This window comes from Hylobates moloch, unplaced genomic scaffold (genome assembly GCF_009828535.3).
Source record: "Hylobates moloch isolate HMO894 unplaced genomic scaffold, HMol_V3 SCAFFOLD_14, whole genome shotgun sequence".
NCBI lineage: Eukaryota > Metazoa > Chordata > Mammalia > Primates > Hylobatidae > Hylobates > Hylobates moloch.
Window position 1 is genome coordinate 66,673,912 of NW_026652289.1, and position 8,158 is coordinate 66,682,069.

Below are 8,158 nucleotides of genomic sequence, written 5' to 3' on the forward strand. Positions count from 1 at the left end.
GACTCAATCTGAAGCAACTGCAAAGGAAGCTGGAGAGGGCTAAGATCCTCTTTCAGGCAAGAGGCTGCAGCCCCAGGGGCGGTGGGAGCCCCATCCATCTGGGGACATGGTCTAGGGATCATGCAGGTTATGGGGAGGCTCCAGCCAAGAGCTGGAAAATTTGGGTCCTTGTTCTGGTCCTGCCATAGAATCCTCTAGAGACTGCTAAAAATCTACAAACTGGGGCCCTGCCATAGACCTGGGGAATCAGAATCTCAGGGTTAGGGCTTAAATTTGTTTTAAATGCATCATGGATGAAAACCATTATTATATAGATTACACTTATATGGCTAGCTCATGAGTCTGTTTCCTTCTGAGGTTCAAGCCAACACTTTGACTATTCCACGGTAATAATAGACAGTAGAGTTTTTTGTTTGTTTGTTTTTTATTTTGGGATGGGACCTCCCTCTATCACCAGGGCTGGAGTGCAGTGGCATGATCTCGGCTCACTGCAACCTCCACCTCCCAGGCTCAAGCGATCCTCCTGCCTCAGCCTCTCAAGTAGCTGGGACTACAGGTGCATGCCACCACGCCTGGGTAATTTTTGTATTTGTACAGATGGGGCTTTGCCATGTTGCCCAGGCTGGTCTTGAACTCCTGACTTCAAGTAATCCACCCACCTCAGCCTCCCAAAGTGTTATTATAGGCATGAGCTACCATCCTTGGCCTGAGATCTTTTTAAAAATTATTTAATACTTTATTTCTAAAGCAAAGCAACTTCACAATAGAGATATTTATTGACCAAGTTGTACATTGAGCCCAGCTCTAGACCTTTTAAAGGGCACTGTGTGGAATGGCCCAGGATCCCCAGATCTGAACTTCCCACTCTTTACCACTCAGTTTGATTCTAGGAAGTCAGCGCGAAACAGCCTTAGGTTCCCTGCCTCCAGACCTTATTTTCCTGCCTCACAGAGCTTTATGTTACTGTCCTTTTGAGAGAATCCAGACTCAGACTTTCAGTTCTGTGGCTGTGGGCCAAAACCAACAAAGACCCAAATCCTCTGTCCTTGGGAGCTTGAGGAGAGTTTACCAGTTCATGGTCCTAGTGGGTCTGAGAACTTGGCCTTTAAAATCCACTCCTGGCCCCTGCCTACCGCTTCATGGCCTGGGGAATAGAGTCAAGGGGGCCACCCTTGGTCACCTTCCTTTGACTTTCCCCAAGAAACAGCACAACCAAAAAATTGTGGATCAACTGGAAGTAGTAACGTGATTTCTTTGCTCACGGCATGACTGCTTGGTTTGGGGGCACTCAGATGTAGAGGTGCCAGTCTCATCTTGCCGATCCCCAGCCTGGGGAAAAAGGCTCACCCCCCAGATTCCACCTCATCCCCACAGGGTCCCTGATAACCTGGTCCCATGGGTGGGCCTGTCCTGGGGCATTGGTGGCATTCTGGGGGCATGTCCCTTGCTGTGCCATCTCTGCTTCCCCCTAGTAAGAGCTCTGTCTTCCTCTTCCTATAGGAAAAGCAAGAAAGCCAGCAAAACCAGGGAGAGCCCTAAAGAGGCAGTTAGAGGTGAGTGGAGGGTGTGAAGTTCCCTCCTGTCCTCTGGAGAATGTTGCTTTCCTTCTCTTTCAGCATTTGCTTGGCTTTTCTCCTAAAGGTTCAATTCAGATAATTAGAATCTTGATGTTTGAGAAAGCAGAATTGAAGACAGCACTGTATCACACTGAATATGCTGCCAGGCAATTTGAAGGTGGGAATCTGGGCACCCGTCATCCTTCAACCTGGTGCTTTGACAGGCTTTTGGGCTCCATCTCAACCTCTCTCATTTCAGGGGAGTCCAGAGATCTGGCCAGCTGCCTGCAGTATTCCCAGCAGTTTACGGGAGAATTGGAACGAACTCTCTTTGCTCTCTCCATGCAGCAGAAGAACATGGACAGGGTGAGTCCTACAGCCTGCCTCATCCCTTGGCAGCCCAGCTTCCCAGATGGAGGCGTTGAAGCTGGTTATGAAGCCCTTAATGCTAACCAGCAGTTACAGCAGGCCATGGAGTAGCGGGCACAGCTGGAAGCACACCTGGGGCAGGTGAGGCTTTGCAGAGGGAGGGATGTGTAAGGAAGATGACCCCAGGTGGCCAGGAGCGGGTGAGGACCAGTGACAGCCCTTCCTAACTTCTGTGCCCGTTCTTGCAGGTGATGGAGTCACTGAAACAACTACAGATGGAGAAAGATCAGCATGCTGAGAATCTGAAAGGAGAGAGCGCCATGTGGTGGCAGAGGATGCGGGAGATGTCAGAGCAGGTGAGACCTGACCCTTCAGTCCCCACCATAGATAGGTCACTTGATCGTTCCAGGCATCTGTGAAATGGGAGGAGCACAGCCAGAGGTGGTCATGGGTCTGGGCTTTGTGGAGATAGAGATAGAGGGAGATGGTAGCCTGTCCAGCCGCCAGCCCCTCTCTCCAGGGCCCTTTCCCCGTGTGCTCTGGGCAGATGCACACGTTGAGGGAGGAGACGGCGCATAGCATGAGTCGAGTACAGGAACTGGAGATGAGCTTGGCTGAACTAAAGAGCCAGATGGGTAAGCTGGGGCTGGGGTGACCTGGGAGCAGGACTGGCATCAGAGGGCTGTGGGGATGGCTTAGAATGTCAGGGAGGTGGGTGCATGGAAAGGCTTTGAGGCAGAGGGAAAGAGGTCTGTGCCAGGAGTCAGCAAGTCTTGTAATCGTCATGAGCCTCAGCTGTCCCCATCAGCAAAGAGGAAAAAGTGCCTGTTGTCAGCCACCCACAGTTGCCTCTATCTGATAGTGGCTTGGAAGATTGACTACCATCAGAGTTCGAGGAATCTTTAGCAGGGAGGCCAAGTTTTGGGAGCCCGAGGGGAGCAGTGAATCAAGAGGAGGGATTTTTTTTGAGAATGCAGAGGGTTTTTTTGAGAATCATTAGCAGGGAGGCCAAGTCTGGGGAGCCCAAGAGGAGCTGTGTATCCAGAGGAGGGTTTTTTTGAGAATACAGAGGCCCTTATTGTCTGCTTCCTTTCTCAGCTGAATCCCCACCCCTGGAGCCCCCAGCAGGGGGCACAGCCCTGATGTGTATCGGCACTTCTGAGGGGACCTGTGAGCCAGAGCCCTGCTTTGATGGCTGTGGATGAGAGGGGATGATTTTTCTAATCTGCCTCCATCCTTCCCAGTGCCATGGGAGGCAGACACTAAGTTCTGGGGTCTCCAGCTGCAGCAGCAGCTACAAGCAGAGGCTGAGCACCTGTGGAAGGAGCTGGAGAGTCTAGCAGGACAGCTCCAGTGGGCCCACATGCAAGACAATGAGGGCTTGAAACGTCTGAACTGGGAGCAGGAGGAGAGGCTGCTGGAGCTGGGGCGGGTGGCTGAGCTCTGAGGGGAGCAGGCAGAGATACGCAGGCAAACCCTGGGGACCATGCAAAATGACCTCACCACCATCAGCCCCACACTCTCCCAGAATCCTGAGCTCAAGGAGCAGCTGCAGAGAGCAGCTTTGTAAAACTGGTTCATCCCACCTGGGGAGACTGCCCTCCTCCCTCACCCTCTAGGCCTTTGTTTCCCCACCTGTTAAGTGGGGCAGTGTAGCCCTTATGTGAAGTGGCAATTCCAAAGGGACCTGTGAGCCAGAGCCCTGCTTTGATGGCTGTAGGGGAGAGGGGATCATTTTTCTAATCTGCCTCCATCCTTCCCAGCGCCATGGGAGGCAGACACCAAGTTCTGGGGTCTCCAGCTGCAGTGGGTGGCGTGATTGCTTCTCTGTCCAGAACAGTGAGAACATGGAGATCACCAGTGCACTTTAGTCTGAGCAGCATGTCGAGGAGGAGCTGCAGGAGAAGCTGGGCGAGCTGTAGGAGATGGTAGCCCCTGCTGATTATGCCACTGCAAGGGAGAAGGGAAGGGAGAAGAGAGAGGCAGACAGCTACATTGTACATTGCCCAGATTACTACTTCCTCATCACTGTCCTCTGCCCAGGAGGGGCCCAGTTAGGGTCACTCTGTGGCACAGACTGGCCTTCTGGAGGAACAGTGCCTTTCTCCTCCCTCACGTTGGTACACCTTCCTTTAGCCTGCTGTGGCTGCCACAGGTCAGAACCTGCTGCTGTCTTTTGCTGAGCTCCAGGGGGAGCGAGGTCCTCATGTGTTCATGAAGGAGGCCGTGCAGCCCCTGCTTTGAGCTTTGGCCATTCAAAATGCTGCCTAGCAGCCCAAGGCCTGGGCAAACCATATCCACACCCCCGAGTGGCTCCAAGCATGCGTGACTGTCACTGTCATTGTGCGAGCGTCTGTCATACCTGTTGCATACTCTTGTGTCCATGGCACTGAGGCACCTTCTCTCCTGCATGGCCCCCTAACGCCCTGCTTTGTTCTGTGACAGACGCCAAAGACGATGCTGCGTCTGTCTAGCCACCTGCCAATGACACCGTGTTACCTGGTGGTGTCCCTTGCCCTGGTGCCAGTCTTGCTAGCATAGCGGCACCTCAGGTTCATGCCTCCTCCTCCTCCTCTGCCCACTGCCCTTCTGTACCTACTATGGATTCTCTTCTCTTTTCACAAGTAGTTTGTTCCCTAGGGCCAAGTGCCCTTCCTGGGGACTGGGCTGGGGGAAGGCTGAGACTGGGCTTTTCCTTGAGGTTTGGGGAGATAGAATGTTGTTGGAATGAGCTTGGGAACTTGGCTCACCTGTCCTCAGTGATTCCTACAGAAATTGAATGACCATCACATATGTTTCTTCCCACACAGAATCATCATGCTAGCCCCAATCTCATGAATGAAAGCAAGTGAGTGTCTCTTATCAGGGCAGCAGTCTCTAGGCTGAGGGAGTCAGGGAGGCCACTGTCTAACACCTTCTTTCCCATTGAGCCACCTGCACCCCTGACGCCTGTGTCTCTGCCCTTAGGACCTTCTCATCAATTGAGAGCCTGCAACAACTCTCCCAACAGCTCAGTGGCGTTGTTTCTGAGGAACTTCAGAAATCAAGGGGAGTGTGGGGGAAAGGAAAGTATGATAGAAAGAAATTGAGGCAGGGATCACCAGAGAGAGGAAAGATCCTGGGACTGGCCGATTTACTGGACCATGTTGAGGAAGTTGCCTCTTCCCTGAGGCTTCTTCCTTGAAGCTATTCACATGAAGGAGTTGGACCCCGTGGCTGGTTACATCATTTTGTCCTACTGTAGAAACACCAGATGAGAGCTGCTTGGGAGGGAGGGATGGTGGGGAGATAAAAACCATGAGAGAAGTTGGCACAAAGAAGTTACGGGATGAAGGGTCCAAGTTAGGCAGAAAAGAAAATGTTGCCAGTTGCTGGGGAAGAAAGGAAGTCAGAGGGCTTAGACACTGAGGGGACAGAAGATCTCCATGCGCACTCTCATCTCTTGTAGTCAGCAACAGGTATCCATGTGGAGGGCTCTGCACCATCTGCTACCCTGAAGGATCTGGAGGTAAGAGGCCCTGGGCCATGACCCAGTGACCCTGCAGGCCAGCCCTCCAACCTCCTCCCACAGCAGGGGCTGGGTGCCCCTCTGCCAGCTGAGACAGCTCACATATCCCCCAAACCTGATGATTGCTCTCTCTACCTCTCCCCTTAGTCCTCCTCCGACTCCTCCTCTCTTCACGTGCCTCAGAGCAGATACCAAGAGGTAACAGTCACCCTGGACTCGAGTTACGTAACAATCAGTCAACTGAATAAAACCACTGAGTCATTGGTAAGAGCTCAATGTGGTCCCCTGATTCCACGCTGCAAGTCCTGGGCTCCAGTTTCCCCTTGGGGCCCTGAAGAAAGGGCTGGAGGTCCCCGATGCCAAGGGCAAATGGGGAGCAGGGGGGCCGAGGCCTCAGCTGGAGGGACCCCAGAGCACGGAGCATGCATCATGGCTCTTCTGTTGCTGCCCTCTTTGCCTACTGTCTCTTCTCCAGACACCCCTGCTCCAGCCCTTGCCACACATGCCCTGGGGTTGTGGCTTCTCAGGGAAGCACTGGCCTGATTGGTTGTCAGGAGCCCTGTATTTCCATTCTGACTCAGGCCCTAATTTGCTCTTTGATTCTGGACAAGCCATCTCTCCTCCTTGGGCTTGTGTTTCCTGAGGAGGTAGAGTTAGAGAGCATCAAAAGTCTCTGTTAGCTCTGAGAGTCCATGATCTAAAGGTCCAGTAGAATGTAAACCTCAGGGCCAAGGGATCCTGTCTGTCCTTTTCTGTCCTATATCTCTGCTATGAAGAACCATACTTGGCCTGTATGTGCTCAATCAATGTTTGTTGAGTGAATGCACCTTTCTAAATCACAAGCTGGTAGAAGGGTGAGCTTTTCTCAGACTCCATCTCTAAAGGTTTATGTTACTGTCCTTTCGGGAGAATCCAGATTCAGACTTTCAGTTCTGTGGCTGTGGGCCAAAACCAACAAAGACCCAAATCCTCTGTCCTTGGGAGCTTGAGGAGAGTTTACCAGATCATGGTCCTAGTGGGTCTGAGAACTTTGCCTTTAAAATCCGTTTCTGGCCCCTGTCTACCGCTTCCTGGTCTGGGGAATAGAGTTGAGGGGGCCACACTTGGTCACCTTCTTTTGACTCTCCCCACAGAAACAGCACAACCAAAAACTTGTCGAGTAACTAGAAGAAGTAATGTGATTTGCTTGCTCATGACATGACTGCTGGGTTTGGGGGGCACTCAGATGTAGAGGCCCCAGTCTCTCTTGCCGACACCCAGCCTGGGGAAGAAGATTCACCCCCCAGATTCCACCTCATCCCCACAGGGTCCTTGATAACCTGGTCCCATGGGTGGGCCTGTCCTGGGGCATTGGTGGCATTCTGGGGGCATGTCCCTTGCTGTGCCACCTCTGCCTCCCCCTAGTAAGAGCTCTGTCTTCCTCTTCCTATAGGAAAAGCAAGAAAGCCAGCAAAACTGGGGAGCCCTAAAGAGGCAATTACAGGTGAGTGGAGGGTGTGAAGTTCCCTCCTGTCCTCTGGAGAATGTTGCTTTCCTTCTCTTTCAGCATTTGCTTGGCTTTTCTCCTAAAGGTTCAATTCAGATAATTAGAATCTTGATGTTTGCGAAAGCAGAACTGAAGACAGCACTGTGTCACACTGAATGTGCTGCCAGGCAATTTGAAGGTGGGAATCTGAGCACCCATCATCCTTCAACCTGGTGCTTTGACAGGCCTTTAGGGGTAGTCCTTTGGGCCCCATCTCAACCTCTCTCATTCTAGAAGAGGCCAAGGATCTGGCCAGCCATCTGCTGTATTCCTGGCGGCATGTGGGAGAGTTGGAGCAGGAGCAGAGGAAGGCAGATAGGGTGAGTCCAACCACCTGCCCCATACCCTGGCAGCCCGGCTTTCCAGATGGAGGAGTGAGGGACCTATAGGTCCCTTCTGCAGGATGGAGTGTCCTGCCCAGAAAGCAGCATGGGCCATTTCTCACTGCTTTTGTGCGTGGTTGTTAGAGTCAGACTTAATTAGATTGTGTTTCCAAGATCTCTTCATGTCTCTGCCCATCTTAAAATGTAAAATACATTTAAAAATCTGGGCTTGGCGCAGTGGCTCACGCCTGTCATCCCAGCATTTTGGGAGGCCGAGGCTGGCGGATCACTTGAGGTCAGGGGTTCAAGACCAGTCTGGCTAACAGGGCAAAACCCCATCTCTACTAAAAATACGAAAATTAGCCAGGTGTGGTGGTGGGCGCCTGTAATCCTAGCTACTCGGGAGGCTGAGGCCGGAGAATTGCTTGAACCTGGGAGGCAGAGGTTGCAGTGAGCCGAGATCACACCACTGCACTCCAGCCTGGGCGACAGAGCAAGACTTAGTCTCAAAAAAAAAAAAAAAAAAAAAAAAAAACCTACCAAAAAAATAAAACCCTACTATGTGAAAAATACAAATAAAAGGACAATGCAAAACACTCATACCATCTATCACAAATAAATTGTCACCATTTGGTCATATCTCTCCCTCTGCCCTGCTAAAGGATAAGTGTAAGAAACAAAGTTTAATTGTTGCCTTTTTGGGCGAGTATAAAACCAGTGCGCTAGAAACAAGGGCAGCGACAGGTTACCAGATGCCCCAGGCGCTTCAGAACAAGCTGCCTCCTGGGGAGGAGGCAGGAGAGCCAAGTGGGCTCAGCCCCAGATGGCTGAGGTGACACTTAGAGGGTTCCAAGCAGGGGCAGGACTGGCCCGGTAG